This window comes from Scomber japonicus, chromosome 17 (assembly GCF_027409825.1).
Source record: "Scomber japonicus isolate fScoJap1 chromosome 17, fScoJap1.pri, whole genome shotgun sequence".
In the NCBI taxonomy this organism is placed as follows: Eukaryota; Metazoa; Chordata; class Actinopteri; order Scombriformes; family Scombridae; genus Scomber; species Scomber japonicus.
In genome coordinates this window covers 17,659,983-17,672,083 of record NC_070594.1, presented here as the reverse complement: position 1 = coordinate 17,672,083, position 12,101 = coordinate 17,659,983, and positions in this window count along the sequence as shown.

Sequence of the window (12,101 nt, the reverse complement as noted above, 5' to 3'; positions counted from 1 at the left end):
CTCTCAAGTGGCCCAAAGTAACCTTTCTATAAAACGACAGTGAGTGAAATCCCTCTGTCAGTTTCTATTTCATACACTCTCCCAAAAATCCTGACATAAAAACACAGGCATTGTTTCTGACTCCTTGTGGATGTTTTTGATTTTGAGTTGCATGTCGGGCCAACTGCCAGCTATGCCTCAGATACAATTTCTCTTTCCATATGAAAGAATGTGAATAAGCAGATGTTGCATGGGCCACAAACTGTCACGGGCACTATAAGTATATATCTTGAGCACAGGAAGGAAATTAACCCAAGTGATGACAGTGTTCTCACAAACTACTTCTATACCATTTATGTTGGCTCCTGCTGTATTTCTCAACATCTGTGGTTGTATAATCAACGGTAGAGATGTTTGGCTCGGACTTAGTGTTTATTACAATATTATGCTAATGCGGTTTTATCCATTTTACCACAAATCTTAACCAATGGTCAATATACATTCCTCAATGGCAGCAGAGCGTAAAAATGTGTTAGCTTATTGCAGTTTTTTCTCCTCCATACCAGGTTTACATATGGATTCTACATTGTATCATTGTTTTCCGCATGGTAAATAAATAAATAAATCACAATGGATAATTAAGTATGTTAGAGATACAGTTTGTTTGTATTTAATGATCAGTTACATCATATTACATAGATGCATATTATGTCTTTATGAGCTTTAAATATATACACAATTTTAAATGTCACTATGATCGATATTTTTCATTTGGACAGTTAATAAAGGCTTTATAACATGCTGTAAGGTTCATCATATAATGATGTGAACAGTGTTATCAAGCATTGATTAACGATGAATACACAGCCGGAGTTATAAGAGCAGTTATAGCTGTTGACAAATACATTAATAAATGTGAAAAAAATGTCTGTATAAAAATGTATTAATGTATATGTATATTGCTTATACATGCTAAAAAGGGGAGACATGTTGAAATAAAGTGTTACCCTATACTGTAGCTTCGAGCACTGAAAGCAGCATAGTTTGACCTGCTGGTGGTGTCCTGTAACGGCAGCAGCAGTAGCAGTAGCTTCAGCAGCAGTAGCATCTCTCGTCTGGTTGAGTCACGCTGTGACTGGGCATGCTTTATAATACAATAAAGAGAAGAAGAGAGAGGGACAGAGGAAAAACTGGAGTAACTGATACAGAGTGATAGATGACTCATACAGTGTGTGTGCGTATAAGTGACTCACTGTGATATACATGATTATAAAGATATATTCTATTAGATATATTCTGCATACTGGTGAAATATTAAACCTGGAGCTGTCTAATAAGGATTAAATAAAATAACTCACCAATCAAGTACAGTTTGATATGCTTTTCTTTCATTGATATTTCAAATATGACATATAAAACATAAATTATATTGATCTAAAAACTTGTATTCATGTATTTTATGCGTTATCAAATACAATATGTCTGCAGCATACAGTCTAAAAGTCACAGGGCTTGAACTCAGTGACTCACATGCAGGCTCACATTCAGTGAGTCATTGATCAACCTGTATCAGTTACCGCATAGATTATGATGGCTGCTTTTTATCATCGCCTGCTTTTATGGTAAGCTATTGAAAATTTGGTAAACATCAATGTCATTGATAAACAATAGAGAAGTTTCCTGAACACTGTCATAGAAAGTAATTTATACATTTTTAATTAATGCAAGCAACTAGGAAAACAATAATATTTTATTAACCTTAATAAAATAATTGCCTTTATGCAGGAATTTACTAAAACTAGTGATGATGTGCTGTACACACTTTATGCAGTCAAATTGTAAAGTACAAGAAAAAAGGATAAAATAAGAGAAGTGACCTGTTCTGGCAATTTTTTATTAGCAAGAAGCACAAAGCCGGTACGTTGTCTTTCTCTGGTTTATTCAGTCGTCTGCAGACGGACTCCTTGCTGTCTCAGGCGTGAGATGGCAGAGCGAGCCCGGAGCAGAGTAAACAGTCAGATTATATACAATACATTATCATAGAAAGGATGACCTTGTTCTATCATCAGACCAATGTCATCACAATAGGCACGTCATCACGTGTATACAATCAGGACAATAGTTAATCAGTAGATTATAACATACATGATGTTCCATCAAAGTTAAATGATATTCATTAAATCAGCATTTCATGTCATGGTCAGCAGATTATGACGCACACACATACATCTAATCAAATACCATAACTACTCATTTGATCAGACAAGATGAATAATAAGAATTTCCATTACAGACCTGAACACTGCAGCCTGCCAAGACTGTATTTCCTAAAGGGGCTCAATGTCTTTGATGTTGACAGTAAATTAATGGTGCTATTTTATAGATTTTTCATTTCGTCAATTTTAACCTTTTCACAAGGATCCTGGTATGGCAACCTGAATGTCCAAAACTAGCAGCTAGCCTACTTGTCAAACATATTTTATTGTAGGCAGAATCAATTTGATTTCAAAATGTAATAAAAGGATAAACCCCTTGAGATGCACCATCTGGTTTTTAAGGAGGTCCTCAGGGAGCCCTCAGGGAGCCCAGGTCATTCTGTCTTTGAGGTGTTTTATCTTCTTCCTTCAGGTCAGAGGTACAGGGTTCCCAGGACAAAAAGCTATACACACATACAAACGGTAATTGTTACGTAGCATGTAGGCACTTTTTGGTCACACCTAGCACTGTGACACTTTATCCAATCCTATACAAAATCCATATTTTTTACAAATTTTGTTGTTGCCCTGTTTGTGTGTAATATCATTGTCTATCTGTGTCTGCTGCAAGCTGAGTATCCCCCCAGTGGAACAACAAAGTACTGAAATGAACTGAGAACAGAAAAAAACTACAGTAAATGAACTCAGACATAAGGTTGCATTGGAAGAATCATGTCAAATTTAGAGAACTTTTTAAAAAAAAGATTTAAAAGGCAGAAACAGTTATTGTAAGGCTTACTGAAAATGGCAGTTTGTTGTACATTTTAGCATCTTTACTTGAAAAGCTCTCTGACAGAAGTTGGATTTTAAGATCTTTAATATCTCATTTAAGTGCTGTGTTATTACTTTATGCAACAACTAGTCTCAAAACAGATGTGTCCACTTCCAGGAAGAAAACTAATTTGCTACAGTTCTGTTTTTCGAATGTCCAGAAAGTGGAGAAAACTGAACTCAACAACAATCATCTGATGTTGTCATATTTATGTTTCAGGGGAGATTATTACTGACATCATACTCCTCAGAGTACCTCAACTTACTCACCATTCCCTATTTTTGCATATGCCTGATGACTGGTTCATCTTTGTTACAGATATCCAGTGGCATTGTGGGAAGCTACTGTTGTGAAATGGGAGCTCTATTACAAAAGTTGTTGCCAAGTTTCAGATAATACTCTGGCCACGCTACAACAGGCAGTTTCTCCTTGATGTAGGGACCAACTGTGTAACTAAACTAAACTAAATAAGTTATTGCTATAGAAAGATTTTCAGGGAACCCAGATTCTTACAGGGAGTATTCAAAGTCTTTTTAGTGTCGTACAGTGTTTCCTAACAAGTCATAACTTTGCAAACTTAAATACAGCGAGGGTCTGAGCTCATCAAATTAAAACACATTGCACAGCTTTTAAGGCTTTATGCAAAAAAAACCTTTTCAGCTATCTGGTCTTCATCAGAGTCATGTCTAAGGTTGTTTCTGGTTTCTGTATATCCAGTTCAATAACCTGGCCCCACCATTGATCACCCTAGATACCAAGTGCACAACACTATTACCATGTTTTCCAGCTGCATAACAATATTTAGTCCTATGGAGGCAGAAATATACAAGAATTTGATCTATCACCTAGAGATTGCAATTTTGCCAAACGATATTTTTCTTAGCAAAATGTTTTAAATTCTGAAGATCAAAATCCTTGTCCTGCACAAAAAAACATCAATCAGAGTTCCTTGTCTTTGATTTGGAGGCTTGTTTTAATGGTCTGTCTGGAAAATGGGTTTGGTCCCACAGATGGCCTAGAACTCAGACCCCTATGCCAAAAAATGGTCTGCAACAAAAGAGCTGCCGAGGAGCGAAACATGACCCAGCCAAAAAAGAAACGGAGGTGTTGAGGTGATGGAGATGAAGTGACAGACAGAACTGGAAGAAAGGGGACGTTTTTCAACTAAGTGAAATAAGGAAATTCGGAGAACAAACAAATAGAACATTAGGAAAGGATAACAGAGGTCATTGGATTATCTAAGGAATTTCAGATGTTAAAGTTCAGATGTTAGGTGCATTCACACCGGTTTATCTAACAGGCAGGCTGTTTTTTTAATGTCTTTTTAAACAGACCCTGCCAAGTGTGTAAGACTCCCAACCTAATATCATAAATTCATGGGTGGACACAAAATCTGTTATATACAAACACACTTACATAAACACACAAAAATATCTGAGGTCTATAACAATACATTATTTATCAAAGGAAAACTGAAGACAAAGGAAAGTCAACTTTACACACAGTCCTGCCCCATTTCAAAGGAGAATAATAGCTCAATGCATAAAAGTTGAGGCATAGATGGAGGATCTGCTGAATTAAATAAGCCTATTAATGTCCATTCTCACACATATCCGTCTGTCTGGACAATGTGTACACTCAAGGGACAGTGTCTCCATTGTCACTTATGCCAATTAGGTGCTATCTGAAATGCATGAATCATAGCCCATTATTGTGATGAATTATAGAACTTTGTCACTCAGTGTGGATGCCTCATTTCCTTTGTGCAAGTGTAGTTAGCCTTGTCAGGGGACAATGGAAGATGAAAATACAACCTGCAGACGCTTAATCTCCCCTAGCCCACCCTTCCTCCAAGATATCTTATTCTTATATATGTCCTATATCTGCAGACATGCTTTCAAATAAGAGATAAATTGTCAATGGAAATAGATCCATGACTACATACATTGGCCATCTCCCTATATGTAATTCTGTATCATACTATCACTCACACTATGACTCATCGACTCTTATGGAAAGAGGTTAGGTGGTGGTGGTGTTATTGTGCGACATATTACGACATCACATCATACAGTAGATGTGCTGTAGTGCTGAATGTCACCATGAGGACCCATGGCAGGGTTCACTAGCACTGTGGGTGGCAAGCCATAGGATACCCTGAGGTGGTGTGTATGTGTGTGTCTTCTCAGTAGAGAGACCTGCATGTAGCGTGACCCTGTCCCTACTTTGCATGCATTTTAATTAGCTACGCTGACAGTCAGGCACTAACTAAATATCTGGCAGCATCTAACTGCATATAACAGATGCTAACAAGTCAATGTTTTAGTGACTCTACATTCGTAATTCATTAATAAAAATGTTTCCTTATGCAGAAGGCCAATCAGAAACCACCAATCTTTTTCACAGCAAATATTTTGACATGTCAAAACAAAAAAACACAAGTACTATTAATAACATTATTTATAGCTCAGTCCCCTTTGGTTTTTTCTTCCTTGTACTTGAATGGAACTGAACTATTGTTAAAGGGGGCATATTAGAGTTTTCTTTAATTTCAGACACACACACACACACACACACACACACACACACATATATATAGCATGTAACACTGTTGGATGTTCTTATATAAAGTGTTAAATAATGAGGTACACAAATGTAGAAGTAATCCCTGTGACCAAAATGCACTGGCTTCAGACTGCTCTGAACGCTCAGTTTCCTTCTTTTTTTTTACCTTCCGCCCGAGCTGACGTCAACTCCATATATTTCTTTATATGGTCACCTGCACAGTGTGCAAGTTCATTTCTCTGCTCTGCTAACATTATGGCATTTTTCCGTTGTTTTGGGGACAGTCACGCTCAGCCATGACTGGAGCCGAGCTGGCATGCTCTGAGTGTTTTTCCATAACACAGCACAGCAAAGTAAAATAAGTTGTTTATATTTTGGAGGTATGCTGCTCATTTGCAGCTCTTCAAACATAATCACCACTGTGGCTGTTTCTGCTTGTACTTTCCTCCCTGAATTATTTCTAACTGAACAAACAAATGCCTTCAAACATTCAAATAACGTTAACAAAGCTCTGCCGGTTCAGTGAGGAACACATTTAATTTCCTGTAAATTCATCACAATAAAAGACTCTCTTGTGTGTGTGTGTAAAACCACCATGACATGTCAAAATATCTGCAATTAAAAAGCTCTATTAAAAAGTTTCTTCCCAGACATTTAAGGAACAGTTTAACATATTTTGGAAATATAATTATCTTTCTTGGTGAGAGTAAGATGAGAAGATCAATACCACTCTTGTATCTGTATGCTAACTATGGAGCAAGAACCAAGCACTGATTAGCCTAGCTTAGCACAAAGACTGGAAACAGATTGCAGTTTGGGTTTTGTACCGATTGATAAAAGAACATAGGCTATACTATAGTATTGTAACTAGCCATTTTCATTACTGATTAATCTAGTGATTCATTTGATAAAATGTCAGAAAGTATTGAAAAAGTTACAAGAGGCTACAGAACAAGTGAACCCGGATACAGACACAGATGAGGGGACTGGGAAGTTGGGCTTCAGATTTGGGAAGTTTGGGCCATTACCTTAAAGTCAGAAGTTGAGGCCGGGGCAGGGGCAGATAGGAAAGGAAGTAGTTCAGAGTGAAATTCAGGGATACTGAGTTATGCAAGGCTGATAGACCAAAAATTTGACCAGACAAGTGGCAGGAAATACGGGCCAGAAGCAGAGCAGGCAAGACTGCAGGAGAGAGGAGACAAGGGTCACAAAACAGACACACTGAAAAACTAAAATTTGCCAAGAAGCGTCTCTAAACATCTCAGCACTAACTGGAAGCAGAGACTACAATCTGGAAGAGTGGAAGTGGCAGGGCTGAATATTTGTTGAGGTCTTAATAATTGAGATGAGGTGCAGCTGGTGTGACTCTGCTCTGACTCCAGCACACCTGTCGACAATCAGACACACAGGTCGAGAGGGAGAGACCCAATCAGGTTGTGGCAGTAGGTTTAGAAGGTGTTGAATTAGAGATGAAATACATACATACATACATACATACATAAAGACAGACAGAGTGCTTGCTTTATAGTTAGATTAGATACCATTCAATTACAATTATCTGAAACACAAGCCAAAGAACACATCAGCTCTCATGTACATATTGAACACTGAGAAAGATGAAAAGAAGAACTTTGGGTGAATGATTATGTTATAAAGGATACCATCTGGCTGAGGAAGGTGGAAGATTAAGAAATAAAGGGTGTGGGGAATGAATGTGATAGTGGAGCTGGGGGGGTCAGAATGTGTCTGGTTTTGTCAAGACTGAATTTTATAATGAGTAGCTTTTCTTTCTTTTCCTTTTTAAGAAATGTCATACCTGTCCAGACCGACAACTCATCTTCCTCATCTCCATCACATGTCCAAGATCCACATGTGCCAAACCAGCTCCAACTAGCAAATTATTTTACTTTGTGCTTCTTCCTTTTCTACAAAGCCTTCAAAACTCTGTGTCTGTTCTCTTATACCAGGTGCATAAATCCATTCATTGTAAATGTGAAGCAGATGCGGTGGGTGGTGCAGATGGAGAGTGTGGTGTGTTCACAGCCGTCATCAAAGTTGGCAGATACACTGCTATGGTTCATTATCCACACATGTGTCCATTTTCTGATATAACAATAGGTCAAGTCAGCACTATATAAAATACTTAAGAATATTCTAGAATTGAATTATGATATTTGTCAACAAACAAACATACTTTTTAATAGAGCTACACCTTATGCTCAATAACACCACCATGTCATAAAAGTTGGCTGGAGGATATAATAGTACACCTCAAACTTGAACAACTAAAGCCTACCACCGCCCCTTCACCCTTTGATAGTGTGTGGTATGGATGAAAGTTTGGGTTGATGTTTGTGTGTGGGTCTGATGTTGTGAAAATGCAATAAAAATATTTGAATAATACAATTCCAATAATGTAATTGTCTATATCATATTGATCTCTGCATGCACATGGCTAAAATTTGCCATTAAAGTGGATTTTCAATCATTCAGGACACTTTGGAGCAGACAGGCAGACGAGGCACAAAAATGAAAGGGTTTTCAAAAACAGACCCTCTCCAATAAATCACATTCAACATACCACATAGTGCCTTAAAGGAATAAGAGCGGAAATAAGTGACGTAACTCCTACACACATATAAATGTAAAACAGTTGCGCACAACTTTCCCGCTATCTGTTTCTACTATCTCTTCCATCATTCTGTCACTCTTTTCTTTTTACGTCCCCATTTTACAACATGTACTCTTTTTCTCACTTTTGAGAAAACAAGATCAAGGCAGGATGCTCTTTCGCAGCGTGACTCCTCTTCCACCCCACAGGCAGAGACTGCTGGATGCCTACTCTTCCTATAAAAGAGTAATGCACAGCGCTGTTCCATTCAGTTCTTTGTCATTGTTGGCCTGAATTTGCTGAATTAAATCTGAATGCTCCCCACTGATCACCAGGGATAGCCGACAGGAACTTGTCACGATGTTTGATCTTCACACACAGATCGGGATGACCCACTCAGAGCAGGAAGAAACAACAGCAACAACGCAGAGCGATGAAATATGAAAATGTGCTGTTTCATGATCTACCATGCTTGTGAGGCTGCCTCTAAAGATTGTGTTAGGATGGTTGCAGTTGGTTACAAAAGCATCTCTACTAAATATAAATTAACCATTGAGACAGTGCCATTCCCAAAACTGTGCTTTGATTCAGACAGTTTCAGACACACAGACACTTTTTAAAGGTTTGTTGTTGCTTTTTAATAAATTGGTAAGTCTCATTTGGGTCAGAGCAAGACCTGTCTTGCAAAACACACCTGGCACTGCTGATAGCATGGCTAAAAACAGCATAAATGGACAATAACAAGTACCTAAACCAGAAGAAGTCAACATGTGATGCTCAAACATTTTATATCAAACATATTATAAATAATTTACCATGGAACTAACTGAGTTATCAACTTTTTTCAAACTTTCAGTTCTTGTTCCAAGTGATGAGAGCAGAAAACATAAAAGCTTTCTTTTCTATCATTGTTTGAGCATTAGAAACAGACAGCAAGTATAAATCTTTGGCTTTGAGAGAGGGTTTTTACTTCCTTTTTGACATCATCCTGTAATGTTTCCCTAAACTCTCCTTATTGTTCATTCTGATCTTTACTATTAATTCCTGTGTTAAGCAAGCTTGGAGCCAGACGTATTTAACAATACACTGGTACTTTACTTTGGCCAATTTGCAGGTCCATCACAAACAAGGAGACAGGCAATCAGTCACATAAATGCAGACAATCCCACCCACACATAACTGTGTAATGTCTGGTCACAAGGAGGATCCCTGCTAGAAATTCAGTTAAGGCCCCCGAGAGGTGACAATAACCTCTGAGCCATGTTTCAATCTTCACATAATTTTGTCATGAATTCATTATTGCTCCTATCTCCTCTGCCTGGATTTCGGACACAAGATGATAAAGCACCAAAGGCTCTGACAAGTGATTCTTCCAGGTTTAGTCGTTGCTAAGTCTGGAAATAAGGGTGAAGTCCTGTCTTCCCCTCTGTTGACGCCCTCCTGCGTCACCGGCCATGTTTGCTGAGGTTTCCGTCTTGGACGAGGAGACTTTCTCTTCCTGACGCTTCCCCTGCAAAGACATTTTTATCACTGTGGGTAATTTCCCACTACAAGACAGACCGCAAACACCCATAACCCAAAACACCTCTTGAAAGCACAAAAGGGTGTGCCCTCGACGGAGATGAGAGCAGAGATGAGAGAGGGATGTTGGGACCTCAAAGGTCAAATAGAAAATACCAGAACCTTTTTTCCCTTAAGAGGATGAGATACCGTCTCCCTCCTAAAAAGATATATTTACCCATTTATCAGGCACACAAACAGCACTTGGTACACACAAAGAACAAGTGTGAGCTTTACCCACCATGGCACTATAATATCATTTTGTAGATAATAGCATTTGAGGGAAACAGAGACCTTAACTTTAAATTCAAATGAATGAACGCAGAAGGAATGATGTCATTGCTAATGTGATAAGCCAAAGCAGTCTCAATACAATGATGGTATATCATGACTCAGACAGAGTGAAACAAAAAGAAGTCATGATAGTAGAGAAACAAGCACAACACGACAACAACATCATACATTCATCCTCTTATATTACAATTATAAAACTTTGTTAAAGCAGTTTTGATACCAACTATATCACTTGTAAGATCTCTGCATTACTGATGAATAAACCAGGTTCAAGAGCTTGCTGTTCATTTTATTAAATGATAATCTATATGCCACGGACTATACAGGATGCATTACTCTATATGTGCATTTTGTTAACCTGTACTTTAACCTGCATGAATTATTAATAAATAACAAAACCACTTCCTGTGCTGTGCTGAGTTCAAGCCACAGAGGAGTCAACATTGTGCAGTAAGATCACAGTCTGCCTGACCACATGTTCTGTTAAACAAAATGTACATGTAACGTCTCCCTGACTAGGAAATTAATATGAAAGAATAAGTTTGTTCCACTGTAGTTTTAGGTAACATGAATACATTTAGAAAGGGAATGTAGATTGTAGCAGAAACATATCTGTTGGCTCTGTTGGTTCCCCCTTTATGGATTCTCAAATGAAGCAATGTCTCTTGTGACCCCTCATCACAGGTTATAGAAGAAAAAGTTACAGAAAAGGTTAATTTTGTGTAACTTTTTGTGCCATGTCCCTTTATCCATATCATGTTTAGGAACTACTGGGTTAATTGATTGATTAATATGATATAACTGATCCAGGCCTACGCCAGTGTTGCAGAACTTCAGTTTTCACTGTAGCTTTGTTCTTTGTCAGCCTTGGAAAAAACACTTCAGAAAACAGTCTCATCACAAAGTCCATTTAGTAGTTGTTCAAGTGCTTTCAATTATACCACATGGTCTTCATCAGCAGTTGAGCAGTTTCCATTTCTATTTCTTTGTCTGAAATCCCTTTAGGATTTTGCTCCATGTTACCATGAAAATAAAATTCTGTGTGCAGCAAAATATGGAAATTTTAGTGGGACCTTTTTTTTCAACATGTAAAATTGAAATTAAATGGTGAAATTGTCGAGAAAATGACATAAAATAACTTACATTCTGTAGAAACCATTAGAAAAAAATGTAACAATCATATAAAAGGCCTGTATTTTATTTAACTCACTGACTTGTTTATTATTAAAATACACAATTTCTTTACATGTTAATCAGTTAAATACATGCATATTATGAGAGGTTTTGGGCTGATATCTGGTTTTGATTCATTGTCACAATCCTCCATAGTTGTTAGGTCTGTGTTCAGCTCCTGTCCTTTACTATCTCTCCTCTCACTTCATACATCTACGTTTAATTGTCTCTCATCTGAAAAATGTGAGCATACATCTTTCAAACAAGGTGAATGTTTATTGTTATGAATGTGAAACGTGACTGCTGGCTTTGTAAGAGAAACCATTAGGCAACAAGTTGTCAGACAGACAGCTCGTCTTTGTGACAAGACACTGTCTGTGTCCTCCCTGCCTGTAGTCTGCTCTCGTCTGGGCCCCTGATCTATGGGCACAATGTGACTCAGCTTATCTACGGGAGATGAGGAGGAAACACACTTGAAGAATGGACCTGTTGGGAAAGGAAAACATAGGGGAGAAGGCAAGAGAACAGATGAATACAAAAAGATTAAAAGAAAGATGTAAAGAAATTTATGCTTTATACCACTTTCCAATCCAAGTGGAACTTTTCTTTGTGTTCTTCACGTTGGAAAAATGTGCACATGACTTTGCAGAAACTTTTAAGTGGTGTATTACCTCAAAATACTGCTTTGGTTGCATTTTATATTTTGAAAATGTATTTTAAGATTTGGTCATGAGTTATTTCAGCAGTGTTTGACCTCTAAAGACTATGTAACTTTTGAAAAAGAAATATCACAAACTTCCTCATTCAAATGAACATTTCATGTACAATAAAATGCACCCTTACTCAATCCAACACAAGCTGTGTCTAAAATCACTCCCTTGTTCACTCATTC